Here is a 16,322-nt window from a genome sequence, read left to right as displayed (position 1 = left end):
CTGCTGCTGTTATTGTCGGTGTACGAGCGCAGAGGCGGGAGCGCGCTTGAATCCGGGGAGCTCTGGGAGGTTGCGCGCCTCGCGCCCTTTTACCTCTGGAAGGCAGATCGGTGGCCCTGTGACTGACTCTATTGTAAAATTGGCTATTGTAATAAAATATAACACACTAACGCTGATTACATGACTGCCCCTCCGATACTCCGAGTCACTTACCTGGTACAGTTCTGTCACCTACCGCCAGCCTGTGCCAGGGGCCACCTCAGGAGAGAGGGGGGGGGGGGCGGGTAGAAACCCCTTTCGTGGCCGCTGCCAGAGTTGAAATAAGTATTTTGTAAGCTTTCAGGTTGGGTGAAAGTGAAGGTGTGCTTTGTCCAAAGGGTTTTAGTTGTCTCATAGATTCCAAAACAGCCAGCAAAATGGTAGCAATCAGTTGCTAATAATTTGTATAATATACAATGGAAATCACATGTTGTATTGCACTGTAAAGCTCTCCATGGACCTGAAACTGTGCCTGGAAATGGTTGCAGTCCCAAAATGGCTAAACAGTGAGGGACAAAGCTAGCTCCGGGCCCCTGTGTAGAAATGACTCGCCCCCGCCCCCCTCAACTTACTTGGGACCCCTGTGTAGAAATGCCTCCCCCCCTTAACTTACTTAGGGCCCCTGTGGAGGTCATCATTGTCCAGGGGGGGGGGGGTCTGAGGTCCCTGTGCAGCGGCACAATTTGAACCACCCTATGTGCACTGTGGGTAAAGGTTACATTAAATACAAATGTACAAACATTTAGCCCACCTTCCATCCCTTTCATCATTAGGTTGGTGTTTTATAAAACAAAACTGAGATCCCAAAGCAACAAGGCTTTGTAATCAACGGGCAATAGGCTCTCATATCTGAAGCCCAGAGGGTGCCAGCAAGGGGATCTGGGGGTCTATCTACCACCTGCCTATTACCCCTCCCTAGTGAGCTGACTTTAGGAGTCCTTTGTATCCATTAACATTTCATCATATGTCAAGGTGTGCATGTAAATTGTAAAGAAATGCACCACATGTTGTAAAAAATACTTTAAAAAAAACAAAACTATTTTTATTACAATTTACCTTGTAGATTTCGATGTTGTCCCCCAGTGTCCTGGCATGAAATCAGAGCTGGAGTTGCAGAAGATCGCATGACAAGCACCATGGGCCTCCTATCCTCATGGTTCCAGTTCCTGTTTGACCAATGATTGAGTTGAGTGATTATTAACTATAGCAGCAGGAATTAATGTGCCCAAGGAACTGTGGGGAATAAGTTTCCTCTAACATCACTGTCCATGGTGGGTTTTAGACCAATTATGGACACTGATGTCACACTTCTTCCCCAAAGTTCTCTAGATATGTGCCAGGAGAGCAAACTTCTAAGTATATAGATAATTATTAAAGTTATTTTATTTAAAACATTTTTGGAGTGTCTATTTACATTATCCTTGCAAACGGCAAACTAATTAGGAGCATTTAAAGCTAAAAAAGGGAGGGGGGGACCACCTGCTTATGACTAATTGTGTGATGGCAGATATTACATAACCTTATTCCGTGCTTTTTGGGACCTTACATTTTGGGGAAACACTTCTAATAGTCTACTCTAATGTCTAAAGATACCCAGTCTTGTATCAACATAGCAGGGAGGAGGTGCAAACTTGCTCTCTCACTATCAAGATACTAATCAGATTTATTACTTTTTTTCAGATCACAGTGGGACTGCAACTCTGCTGCCAATCCAGATAGCAATGGGCAGGACTAGGTGGTGGTCAAATGCTGATTGAAAAGCTATAGCCCTCTAAATAATCATTGAAATGCAGATAATCACACTTCTCCAATTATCTTCAAATCTCAATGTGGTGAAGACACAGCCTAAAAAAAGGCATGGCAACTCTGCTCTGAAATCAGGAGCAGTGCAACACTGTTGCTTCCCCATCACCAAAAACTTCATTGTGTGAACTTCACTGGTCAGATAAACCTACATTACCTATTCTTTTAAATGGTGCAGACTTTTTTTATAGCATTGTCATACGTCATGGATTCTTTGATAAGTAGACAGATTTGTGATTTAGGCATTTTAAACACGCTCCTAAGGCATAGCATGCACATAAAATTCAGAATAATTTTACATCACTTACAGTAATAAATACACAATCAATGACAGCATGACATGTACACACCTTAGACATTCAAAATGGCATTTTGGGAGTTTTTGCTTTTAATGCATTTTTAAAGGAAACTGTTTAAAAAGGCACGTTGAAATCTTTAGACTTTGATTTACAAATGCTTCCTATACACATCTAAAATTAGTAAAGAAAAAGCATATCAGTTATATATGCAATTCACAACTTTCCAGTATCTACCAAACATATCAGAAAATCAGCTGAGTAGACAGACCCTGTAATTTACTAGGATGAAGAACTGATGTCTCTCAGTCAGCTTTTCAGAGAAAGAAGCTTTTAAATGGTTTGATGAAATTTTAGTTTTGGGCAGTCAAAAAGCAAGAGACTGATAATCAAAAACCTTGATGATGTTTAAATGACCCCCTTGCATTTTTTTAAATAAAAAAGTCTAATGTTTTTTGGGGTAAAAATAGCTTGGTAATTATGGTGGATAATGTTTCCTTTGCACTCTCATCCCCAGTGAAATCCATAGATCCATTCTGTAAAACACATTAACATTTAATTACCTGAATTTTATAAAAGTCACAAATCTACACAGCGAGAGATAAATTATTGAGACTTTCCCCCGTCTAATTGTGTCTTCATGTACAGCCTGATGGGTGATTTGACGCTTTTAATTATTAAATGCACATAATTGATTTTATATACATTCTTTACATATTGAGGCAATTGGAAGAAGCTGTGTCTATATCCCATAAGGAGGCAAACTTATAGTCAATGTAATATATTTTCTTATCTAAGTTGTTTCAAAGCAATGCAGGTCAAAGGTTTTTGTAGTTTTTTGTAGTTTTGTCAAATGTGACAAAACTACAACATAAATCATAGCTGCGATGACTACATAAGATGAGTCACATCTTTGTTATCAAAATCAGTGCTGTTGTAGCTATTAACTTCCATAACACCACTATAAATATTTAAAATATAAAAAAAAACTAAAAAAAAAACACTGATGGAACACCAACACAGATACTGTATGAGTAATATCACTATGATCAGTGTGTTGTTTCTGCTGCTGGACTCTCCACAATGAACAATAGAAGCAGTTAGAAGCAATAGAAGCAGTTACAGAGTCCAGATATTGTTGGGTTCTCCACATGCATATACATTGGTATATTATTTACATTACAAATGGTAATAAAGCTACTGTGATTTATAACATTATGGACACATTTTTGTTTAGTAGAACAAAACATGCAATAAAATACAGTATATAACTGTTAGACAAGATTTTTTTTATCATTTTATGTTATGAAATATTACTTTTCCATTACAATCTGCAGCCAGCTGTCATTTGTCAAATTTGCCAACAAATTCAAGGGCCGCTTTTTTACAATTATGCACACTGAGAAAATTCAGTTTGTGTTTGTGTATATATAAACTTCTTTTCCTGCTCATGACTGTTTTTTTATATTTCCTTTCAGTCAGCACACCGAGATTTATAGTAGCAGACAATCCCACCACCTTCTGTATGAGAAAGTCCTATATTCTGTACAGCTAAATCAGGTAATAGTCTGCCAAAGTGCCATCACACACAGTCCTAGCACAGAGGTTCTATCTTATTCTCACTCTGCCCAAAATTAAATGAAAGACTTTAGCTGAGCTGCATGTTTTTTTTCCTTTTCTTTCCCATTATCCACCACCTGTACTGATTGAAATGAAAGATAGCGAACATTTCCCTACAAACAACAGAATTAGCTACAACTCAGGCTAATTTTCCTTACTCCTGGATTAAGGAACTTCCATATTTAGGGGTGCGGATTGTTGCCAACAATAATGCACTTTTTAAGGCTAACTATATACCTCTAATACAGTCATTGTGTGCAGCCAAATTAATTAGTGGTCACCACACCCTAATGGAGATATTTGGCAATGTACTTTTTCTACCAGGAATTATTGATAGTTATAGATTTTCATGGTGGATTCAGAAAGATATGACTACGGTTGTTTCTATGCTATCTAGCTCAGGAGTGCGCCCCTTCACTTACTTGAAAGACAAATACGATATCCCCAATCTGGAGTCTTTTCGATATTTGCAAATATGGCATTTTCTCAATAGTTTGCTTTGTAACTTGCAATTTTCATTAGGAATTAGAGAGTTTGAACATACATGTAGGGATAAACCGGTTACAGTAGGGGCTATCCCCTTTCTATATACATCTATTGTTCAAAAATGGTTCAACAAACCGTTATCTTACCTGTCAACATAGGCAAAGGAACTTTCCATTAAGAGGATACTTCTGGTCTATGGCTAGCCATATACAAATCTTCTAGAAAAGAACTCGCACTGGAAAATTCTTATAAGGTTCTCATGAGATGGTACCTAACCCCGGCAAGGGTAGCCCATGCCTTACCTAACAGATCTCCAAACTGTTTTAGGGGATGTAATGCAAAGGGTACTATGGGTCATATTTGGTGGAATTGCCCCAAAGTTTCTAGACTATGGATAAGAGTGTACCACATGATTTGTACTGTTCTAGGGATTAACTTAATCAAAGACCCACGACAAGCCTTATTCCATGTTCCTTTGCCGGATGTTGATAGGAAAGATTCAATTCTTATCTCTCACATTTTTATGGCTACCAAGCAGACTATTGCCTATGCCTGGAATTTACTATTCTGAATTTTATGGAAATTAAAAATCGCATGCAGGGGACAATGGTTAATGAAAAGATCACGGCCATCATTAATGGTACTCATGGTAAGTGGATATCTAGCAGTTCTGGCTGGACTACTACTTACAATCCCTAAGGACGCTTTCCCTCCTTCATATATGATTTGTTTCTGTATATGTTTTATATTAGGACATACTTACTCCCTCCCTTCCTCCTTTTCTTTTCTCCTTTCCCTTTACTTTTCCTTTTTTTCTTCTTTTTCCCTATTTTTTTTTTTGTTAAAAAATAGAAGCTGAGAGAATGACATTTGTGTGGATACTTTTCTAACCATGAGTATTTTATTTGAGGTTTATTATTTTTATTAGACATTTTGTTTCATGGAGCAAGTGTACAAATGTGTTGTGATGATTCTTGTATACTAATATTTAAACTTTGAACAGCTGATTATTATGTTCCTATCCTGCTTGTTCTATAACCGATTTTGATTTTCTCAGGATTTTTTCCATGTGATTTTGTAATCTGCTCCTTGTTAATTGTATTTGTTTATGCTTTTCAATAAACTATTTTGTACCAGAAATTAAAGATAGCAAACACGAGTGTTTACACATTGATACCCGGCAATGGTTTATGGGAGAGTGGATAAGATGTTGTGATACACACGTACAATTAATTGCCTGCTTAGCAAATAGTTTTGCTCTGCGCAAGGCAGCTAAAAGTTTGCAATAGCAAAAGGTTTTCTGGAACCCTAATCCTAAACACTTAATTTTGTTAAAAATGACACAATAGGGGGCGTGTCCGGCCGGCTCTTAAGATGGCCGCGGTTTGAGAAAGCTCTGTGTGAGTGTGGGCGATAGCGACGAATTTCCACAGCTACTTTGACCCTCCGAGATTCTTACAGACATACTGGGACCTTACAGAACTTGGCGGACATGACTAGGCGTAAGAAGAGCAAAACGGAACCCCAGAAATTGTCTTATTTCTTCAGGCCGCAACAATCCCGTCAATACCAAGATGGCGGTAGGTCCTCCGTCTCGGCTTCTTCTCCCGCAAGATCAACAGGAGATTCTTCTCCTTTGCCAATCTCTAAAACTAGATCACCCGACAGTGCGGATGAGTCTTCTCAGAATACGACCTCTCCAGGACCGTCATCGATGCTTCCACATTCAGAAGCACCGCGCACACCGGATCCTATACTAAGCCTAACAGGAGATGCAGCTACAATTACAGGCCTGACAGAAGACATTGATTTGGAACGATTTCAAGTAGGTGACGCAGTTCTCTCACCAGCAACGCTGAAAGATATGTTAATATCTTTAAGACACTCCATACAACAGGATTTAAATTCGATGTTGGGCAAATTTAATGCAACTGTTTCCAGTCTTGGGAAAAGAGTACAACATATTGAAACTAAAATGGGGGAAATTTCTGAAGCACATAATATTCTGATTGACGCCCATCAAGACCATACGTCTGAATTGAATTGGCTTCGATCCAAAGTGGCTGATCTCGAGGATCGCTCTCGACGTAACAATATTAAATTCAGAGGGATACCTGAATCTGTGATTGTGGGTGAGTTGGAATCTTATGTTAAACAAATGTGCCATGCTCTAATTCCCAATGCAACAGATTTAGAACTTACCATTGATCGAGCCCATAGAATACCTAAACCAGCATTTCTCTCAGCTGAAACTCCAAGAGATGTACTGGTGCGTATGCATTTTTTCCACATTAAAGAAAAAATTATGCAAATAGCGAGGAAAAATCCTTCTGTACCAGATCAATTCCGCAACATTCAATTGTTTGCCGACTTATCTAAAAAAAAAAAAAAAAAAAAATGACACAATAAAAGCACCAGCATGTTTTCAGGAGACGGAAGTAAAATGAACCTGTCCTGTCCTGATTTAGTGTGGACTGGGCATGTACTTTGTAAATGTTTTAGGTGCTACGTTAGCATACTAAAGAAAGGCTAGGAATTTTTTTAATTAAATATTTATTAAGACCTTTTTTGAAATTAGATCTTTCCAGTAAGGGATTAGGGGATATTGGCTGTGTTTTTTTTCCCCAGAAGTAGATGTACGCCAGAGCAAACCTGTAAATGGTAGAGCTTCCATTGTACTGCAGTTACATTATTGGTGTTTTGTTGTTGATTCCCTCAGAGACCCTGCTGTGCTCATACCAATCTTCAGACTCTCTGCTCTCTCCCTGTCTGTAATTACAACAATCTTGACTGCTGGATGAGAGGTGACTGACCTTATTTTGTTCTGTAGTGTCACAATTTTTTTGGCCATAATTTTGGGGTAATTGAGAAGCCAAGAGAAGATGTTCAGCACAGAGTACATGCTTTGGATCATCAGGAGGCCTTTTACTCTTGGTTTAATCATACATGCCCCATTGCTGGTACGCTAAGGAATGGAGCTGGTGCCACACTTCACATTGGAACCTTTATTCTTTACAGTATATCTCTGCAATACAGGCACATTTTTCCATGTTTTATCCCTAAAAGACCTTGCAAGTACAGAAAATACATGTTGATCTGCCTGCAATGCACTAAGCTTCCAAATTCCTCTTGTTCAATGACACAACATATCTGGCTGTAGTGACATTGACTTGGTGTAGGCCTTGCTCAGGTGTCTGTCTTTAAACTACTAAATTGTTCTGTGGGGTATTTAGGCTATGTACACACATAGGATAATTTCCATGCAAAAATGTTCTGCTTTTTTGCATGGAAATACAGACAGAATTAGAACGCTAGGGGGTTAATATTTATATATTTTATTTTATGATAAAATCTGTATTAGTCACTCAGCATTTTTTATTTGATTTGTTTGGAATATAGCACATCTGATTGTATATTGGGTCTGCTTAATAATAAACTAAATTTGGCTGATCGATGTGCTTCAAGGAATGAAAATATATTATTTTAAAGGGTGCAGTTATGTCATTTTGGGCCTGGCATCAGTTCCTATAAAGAGTAATACATTTATTATATGTGTTTTAGGGGGGAGTGTATAATGGCTCTTCACCCTGCCTGGATATTTTTGGATTTTGTGATTAAATAAATACAAGGATAACATGGAAGATTCAGGCAGTAATTTCCCTATTCAGAAAATACCCCAGAATCACCATTACTGAAAACACAAGAGCAATATCCTATTAGCAGTGACACTGCCTAAATTGGGTCTTTTTTTGTTACATAACAGGACAAAAGAGTTATAATATTATGTACAAACTGAGCTGCCAAAAAAAAAAAAAAACACACACACACAAAAATCTGAAGAAAGCTTCTTCTACTAGTTATTGAGAAATCAGTCTTATTTATTTTACCCCAGGAAGAGAAGTCTGACCTGCAGTCTTGTTCTCACGCTCGTGCCACAGACGGGCAATTTTATTGCCAAATCATTTTGTTCTTTGCTTTGCCTCCAAAATAATTTTGATTGGCTGGGAGGATGAATCTGTATCTAAATTAATAGGGCAAAGCAGCACATTTCATTATCTATTTCCAAAGGACTGTATAGATGTTTTTATTTTGCTTGTCTTGCAAAAATCCTCCTTTTTAATTTCGCTGCAGCCAGTCCGGTGACAGTACAACAAACATGAGAGCCAGGAGGTAATTTTGAGCTGGCTCCTGTTTAAACTAAAGATTTAATCCAGTATTATTTAGATATATATTATAGTATAGTTTTTAAATAAAACATGTACATGTTTACTACATATCTTAATTTACACCCTGTGGGTTTATCACTAAAGTTTCCCTAAATTTCTCTATATAATGCAAGTTGATCACTGCTAGTGAGAGGAGCTAGACTCATGTTGTATATAGGTTTCTAAAAACATCACAGTGCCCTGTTTCAGTACTTATCTGAAGAGCCTGCAGGCCTGATGCTAGCAGAGGACTGACTCTTGGAAGAGATAATCAAATATAAAAATGCCCTGGTAAATAGTAATCAGAGGAGTTAGCATTTCTAGGCAGACTCATTTGCATACAGACCATCTAGGTAACACTCACCTGTGATGCCAAAATAAATTATTTAAAAGAACCGAAATCCAATAAATGAAAGGGAGCAAACCAGGGACAGTAGTGCTAGGAAAGAAAGGGCTAGATGGTGCCAGATGTCATTCAACCTGGATATAAGATGGGCTCCAGGTTACATGCCTTACCTTTTTATGCACACTGTGTAAAGCTGTGTACACAATTGGAGCCTCTATAACTGAGCCAGAAAAAGGGTAGAAGAGCTAATGGAATTCTAGTAGTAGAAAGCACCTTGTGATTGCTTGAAAGACTAATCTGCCAAAAATATGCTCTTTTGTATCTGTGCTCTGTTTCTCCTGTACATCAAATTTTTAAATATCAAAGGGTAAAACTGTAAAGTCCTTAATGCAAGTATGGTAATCTCAAGTCTAAGGCTACATACGATGACGTTAAAAATAGTCATTTGCCCACGGTCTTAAAAAAGAATCCCTGGGGGTACTTTGGCGTGAATATTTCCTGGGTACCTCTATTTTTTGCTTTTAAAGCACAGTAATCACACATTCTATTGTTATTGCTCCTCATCTCTATGATCCCTACAATCCCCTGAAGAAGCCTTATTGGCGAAACGTGTCAGGCACTTGAGATAAGCTAAAAAAATTACTTGATCACCTACCATCAAGTGTAAACACTGTATATTGTTTCATTTACGTCCACAAATTTAATATGCCTTACACTAGTAGTTCTGTGTTTACAATAGGACCACTACAAGTATTGATTAATAAATGTTTATATCTTATTTGCCTTAAAAGCCTACTCATCTATCTCTCCTCCTTGTAATATACTATACAAGGCTTGGCAACAATCTAAAACTTTCTCTTTAACTATTTCTTACATTGAAGAAAAAAAAAAACCTCCCCATGGTAGTACATTGCAGTGAATTACAAAACAAAAGGTCTTGTGCTTTTCTTTGCACATAATTGTGCATTGCATCCAACCCAATCATTTTTAATAGGTTGCATTTTTAATAGGTTGCCCTAATGCTCGTATGTTAACTCCAATAACCCATGTGCTTTAAAGCACCCCAAAAATCTAAATGGGCCTGACTGACTTTATAGTGCAATAAAACACTGATAACAATGGCCAATAGAGTTGCTGTAAGTTAGTGTGATCAGCTAAAGCTTCCAACCACCTTCTTTGTGCCAATTTCAGTGCTGTTCTTGTCCACCACATGACCTTCAAGCAACGCTACTGTTTCCGTGTAGTTTTGGATGCAATCACTTAGGCCCTAATACACTCATGTACTAAAAACAAACACTGTAGCCAGCTCGATCTGTTTGAATCTACATATTATAAAATACAGGTAGTCCCCGGGTTTAGGACATTCGACATATGGACGACTTCAAGCACAGAGGCTTGGGGGGAAGGGGTGGTTTGCATGACTTGTGGAAGAAATCATTTGCTAAACACAGCTGAGACTAACTCTTCTGTAATCTCTTGTAACTTTTTAATGACCAGAACAAACTCTGCAGTTGTTTCTTATTGCATATTAAAGCACAGCTTACTCCAGAAGGTAATGAATGTCCAGGCTCCATAAAGTATTTTGCTTGCCGTTGAACTGCAGACTTTCAGCTTTAATTCAGTGATCAAATAGATTGCATAAACTAGAGGAACTAAAGCCTTTTTTTTTTTTTTTTTTTTACACAATCACTTCATTTCAGGGGCTCAAAAGTAATTGGACAATTGACTCAAAGGCTATTTCATGGGCTGGTGTGGGCAATTTCTTTGTTATGTCGTTAGGCAGATACGATCGTCGTCCAATCCGATCCGTCAGTCCGGTCGTTCGTTTCCAGCGACTTTCCTCGTTCGTCGGCGTCGTTGGTTACTTTTTTACCAACGATTTTTTGCCCAATCGATCGTTCGTCGTTCGATTGGAACGATAAAAATTGGAAGTGTGTACGCACCAGGATCTGCCACTGGAGACTGAATGACTTTTTCCTTAAAAATGAAGAAACTAAACTGTCACTCACTGCGGGCATACAAAATTATTTTACAGAGAATAAAGGTTCAGCGACTCACACATCCACCCTCTGGGAAGCTCACAAAGCGGTGATCAGGGGTCAATGTGTGGCCCTAAGCTCCCATATTAAAAAGAACTCCGCTCTACAGCGCACCCTGACAGAAAAGGCATTAAAGGTGGCAGAGGAACGGCTTTCTAATAGTCCATCTCTGGCTCACCTGCGGGAGGTGACTTCCCTCCGCTCTAAATTACGGGCCCTAGAGTTGAGGAACGTTAGCTGGCTGATGCAAAGAACTAAACAAATCTCTTATCATAAGGGTGACAAGGCCGATACGCTATTAGCACGTAAACTGAGGGACACACAAATTAACTCATCCCCTATGGCCATCAAGGATGTGAAAGGTGTTCTTAGATACCCCTCTCATATAGCCTCCCGGTTTGAACAATACTATACACACTTGTACCACACGGTACATCAGGCACAAAGTGATATGGGCCCCAGGCTACAACCTACTATTGACTCATATCTAGCAGACCTGAATCTTCCCCGTTTGAAGGCGGAACACCTGGAACACCTTAAACAGCCCAATTACTGGAGAGGAGGTCTCGCAGGTTATGTCTCACTTCCCTTCACATAAGGCCCCAGGCCCTGACGGGTTACCTTACTTATATTACAAAACCTTTTTGCCACACTTGCTCCCCTATTTAGTGGATTTATTTAATGACTTTTTACAAGGTAAACCTATCCTGCCTTCCATGCCATGCCTCCATATCACTGTTATTCCCAAACCAGGTAAAGATCCTCTAGAGTGTACTAATTATAGACCTATTGCATTGCTAAATTCGGACCTTAAAATTTATTCTAAAATTCTAGCTAATAGGCTTCCCAAATATATGCCATACCTAGTGCACAGGGATCAAACTGGCTTTATCCCATTTCGTCATGCTAGTGATAATACTCACAGAGTAATCAATATTATTGATATTCTCAATAAACGATACTAAACTGATACTCAGCTTAGATGCGGAAAAAGCGTTTGATAGACTTAGCTGGCCATTTATGCTCTCCATGCTGTCCAAAATGGGGTTCTCTGAACCGTTCCTGGGCACCATACGTTCCCTCTACTCTTGTCCATCAGCATCAGTCAAACTACCTCATGCCTCATCGGCGCTATTTCCAATTAAAAATGGTACGTGACAGGGGTGTCCCTTATCCCCCCTGCTATTTGCGCTTAGTATTGAACCACTTGCTGAGAAGATCCGAGCCAATACCAATATTCAGGGAGTATTAGTGAAGGGCTCCTCCTACAAAATCTCTTTATATGCAGATGATGTACTTTTAACTTTGACACAGCCTCTTACCTCCCTCCCGAACCTATGGGCTGAATTGCACACCTTTGGTACTGCCTCAGGCTATAAGGTGAACTCCTCCAAAACGGAGGCCTTACCACTACACATGCCTACCTCACAACTGTTGGCGCTACAAGGCAGTTTTTCCTTTTTATGGCGGTGAAGGGTTAAAATAGCTAATCTAACTTGAGCCACATATGTTCCTGTAAGGAAGTTGTATTTCTTCTCCTGTCTACTCAGTTTAATTGTAACCAGATGGTGGAAATTGTAAATTCTTTGAAATACGATGTATGTCTTGTATACCTTAAAATGTATCAAATAACACTATATATGGCTAAAACTTAAATAGCTGTATGTAACTAAAGACCACTCCTTATATTGTGTATAAAAGGACCACCTTGTCAAGTAAACAGAGTATATTCCTAAAACCGTACTGTGTGCGTGTGTGTTATTGGGATATCTCTCCAGACGTCTGTCTCTCTGGTGCAGGAGAAGTCACGGTGCATTCGAGGAACTAGAAGTAGAAGCAGATCCTTTCAGGTGGGACTGCTCCCTAAATTATTTGGGCACTCAAATTACATATGGCCAACTGTATGCTCGTAACTTTCTTCCGCTGTTTCAGGAGAAATATAATTACCTGAACAAATGGAAGGGGCATTCTCTGTCTCTTATGGGCCGTATAGCATCTGTGAAGATGACGCTATTACCCAAGCTGCTTAATTTATTTGAGACCCTTCCGGTCAGGGTTCCGGTTTTGACCCTGAAAAAGCTACAGGCTGGCTTTTTGAATTTTATTTGGGCGTATAGGAGACATAGACTGTCCAAGACAGTGGTTTGTACACTCAAAGATCTGGGTGGCCTAGGGGCCCCGGATCTTATTAAATACTATATAGCAGCCCATCTTCGATTTCTGCCCGCATGGACCAAATTGTTTTCCTCCAGTGTCTGCCGGGAGATAGAGGAGGCCTGGCTCGCCCCTCTGCACCCCAATGTTATGCTATGGAGTTCACTGGTACTGACAGATAGAGATTTACTTGCACCGATGGTGTTTATGAGGAATATATGGAGATCTCACAAACTTAAATATGGCCTTTCCGCCCCTGCCTCTGTACTAACCTCTATTATACACACCCCCCTGATACCCGACAGCCTTACCAGATCTATGTGGCTACCCTGGCGTGAGAGAGGGCTTTTTCATATCCAGGATATTTTGCATCCCTTGGAGCGGAGATTACTTACCTTCCCGGAGTTGCGGGAGAAATATGACCTCCCCCGCACCTCCTTTTATGCATACTTACAAATCAGGAATTTTGTCCTCTCTCTTTAGCAATCTCCCAGCTTTTCTCAAAAAACTCCCTTTGAAAGGTTGTGTGCAGCTGGTCCCTATGCTAAGGGCCTTATGTCCTCTATCTACTGTCTTCTTCATGTGTCAACAAGGGAGGCCTCTGGTAAATTTGTTTATATGTGTACGTGGGAAACTGTCTTGGGCCGCACCCTTGATGGGGAGGAGTGGTCTGCCGTCTGGGAGGCAGCAAATAAAAGCTCCATTTGTACTCTTTTGTTCAACCCACTGAATTAAAGCTGAAAGTCTGCAGTTCAACTGCATCTGAGTTGTTTCATTTAAAATTGTGGTAATGTACAGAACCAAATTTAGAAAAAAGTTGTCTCTGTCCAAATAATTATGGACCTAACTATGCATATGTCCTAATTACATTTATTAAAACAATGTATCTGTTCTGACTTACATACAAATTCAACTTAGGAACACACCTACAGTCCCTATCTCTTATTTAACCCGGGGACTACCTGTAAATACAATTTCTAGCAGGGATGATGGCAAACATTCATAATAGCCACAGTGGATATGTAGACCCATGAATTGTGTACTCCCCAGTCCCTAAGACACAGGGGGCTTAGCCTTCTTAACTAAACCCTTAAATACCGTGTTTCCCCAAAAAGAAGACACTGTCTTATATTTATTTTTCCTCAAGAAGACACAATATGGCCTATTTTCAGGGGATGTCCTATTTTTATTAGGTATGGTACAACAATCTACATTTATTCTACATCCCATGGTGTTTGTGGGGGGTGAGAGAGACTCACAGACTGTTGCTGGTTGGTGCTGGGGGAGAGAGACCCACAGTGCTGAGTAAAACGGCAGCCACAGCTTTACTTCTTCCCCCTGAGAACACACAATACCCAAAACAGAGTGTCCTGCTCCTCACTTCACTGAGAAGACTTTTACTTTCACTTTCTATCCTCCCTCTATGCCTCAGCTTGCAGCAGGCACAGAACGACACGCCTATCACTATGTCTTATTTTTGGGGTATGGCTTATATTGCACAAATGCTTAGAAATCCTGCAACGGCTTATTTTATAGCTATGTCTTATTTTCGGGGAAACACGGTATCAGTTTTCAGGTGATGAACCCCTTAAACCACATGTTTTTACATTTTTTTTTTAAAAATAAAATTAGTCTTTGTTAATATAATGATTTGCCACACTAAAAAGTCTCTCCTAACTGCAGCAGTCTTATTTCTTTGAATTATGTCCTAAAATATTAGTATTCAGGATGAGCATCTTGTGCCATTTTGTTAAAGTTTTATGAATACTTTAACCCTTTTATTTAAAAAAAAAAAAAAATCAATAAATGGCTCAGTCCATGATCATTTTTTTTGTTTTCCAGATGCTCTCTTGCACGTATACAACGTTGATAACTTGTCACCATCACTCTCTGTTCCCCTCAGGGTTATGCATTTGTGTTGCCTTACATTATCCAAGTGACGAGCAGGTAAATTCAATAAAGCCAATGAATAGGGCAATATCAGCAGAGTTGAAATGTCATGTGCCCTGGAGCAGCAAGGCCTGGACAGATCTTTCCTCCATTCACAGGCAAGCAGGTGCGTCTATTTTGCCTTATCTAATTTCCAGACATGCTGGATGGCTGAGCAGTTAATGCTTTTGGCAGTCATGTAGGCCTTAGTGTAAAACTTAACTCTTGCACTCCTAAAATACAAACAAATACTTTTCACACATAAATATTTATTTACATTGAGCATTAAGAAGAAATGAACGTCAGTTTTAGCTTATTGAAGGGCTGCTGTAAGCTTCAATGTGTCATTTAGAAATGTACTGTTCTTAGGCATACAAGGAAAATCTTCAACAGAAACATGTATAAAAATATGACGGGGAGTATCCTTTCTCAACCCTACCAATCAAAAGTATTTTATTCTTGTCTGTGTTTACCACCCACAGGACAGGAAAATCTCAATTTATGCAGTCCGGCGGGCAGAGTCGGCTTAGACCTTAAAAAACTTCATAGGGCAGTCAAACATGCACATACAGTCTGGACGCTCTCAAGCATTTACGTCCTACAGTTTGCTCCTATACATATTAGGCCAATGGAGAGAGGAGGGGGGCTAGCAGTACAGGCTGGTGCTAATGCTGCTGCTTATTGCAGGGATAAACAATAGTGATTAGAATAGGATTCTAACCTGATTTTTTTTGAGTGTTTAGAAAGCAATATATATAAGCAGGACATATAGACTTTGCATTTTTTATCTGATCCAGCCCTTTTGGCTTGACTTAGGCCACTGACCTCAGATGATCGTCAGTTGTTAGATAGAGAGACTTTTTTAGAAGTTTCATAAAAGTAGATGTTTGTTTCACCCAAGCATGCATAATTATACTATGCAGATGGAAAGACACTCGGGTGTATCTCAGGTGACACAATATTAGTCAATTTGTTTTTCAAATACTCTTGTACAGCCAGGAGCATCTGATGGGGCTGGTGCTAAACACATGTGTACTGTCAATCTATTGAAATAAATATCCAGTCACACAAATCATTATAAATAAAAGAATGATTGCTTATTGACTTAAGTTTTGTTAGCACTAAATCACTAATTAGAATTTATAAATAGCTAATAACACAATCTGTAGGATGTAAGGAAACTTTACTGCAATAATACAGCACTTTGACAATTAAAAAGTCTATGATCTCTACACCAGAAGTAAAAGAAAGGACATTTTAAATGGAAATAAGGGACAGAGGAATTTTGTTACCAAACAAAAAATCCATCTTTGCTAATGAGGGTCTGCCAGGAGATCTAAACATGAGTTTGCCACTAATTCTAGATGTAAAGGGTCAAACTAGACATTTGTCATCTCAGCTGCAG

This window comes from Pyxicephalus adspersus, chromosome Z (genome assembly GCF_032062135.1).
Source record: "Pyxicephalus adspersus chromosome Z, UCB_Pads_2.0, whole genome shotgun sequence".
In the NCBI taxonomy this organism is placed as follows: domain Eukaryota; kingdom Metazoa; phylum Chordata; class Amphibia; order Anura; family Pyxicephalidae; genus Pyxicephalus; species Pyxicephalus adspersus.
Note: the sequence above shows the minus strand (reverse complement) of the source record.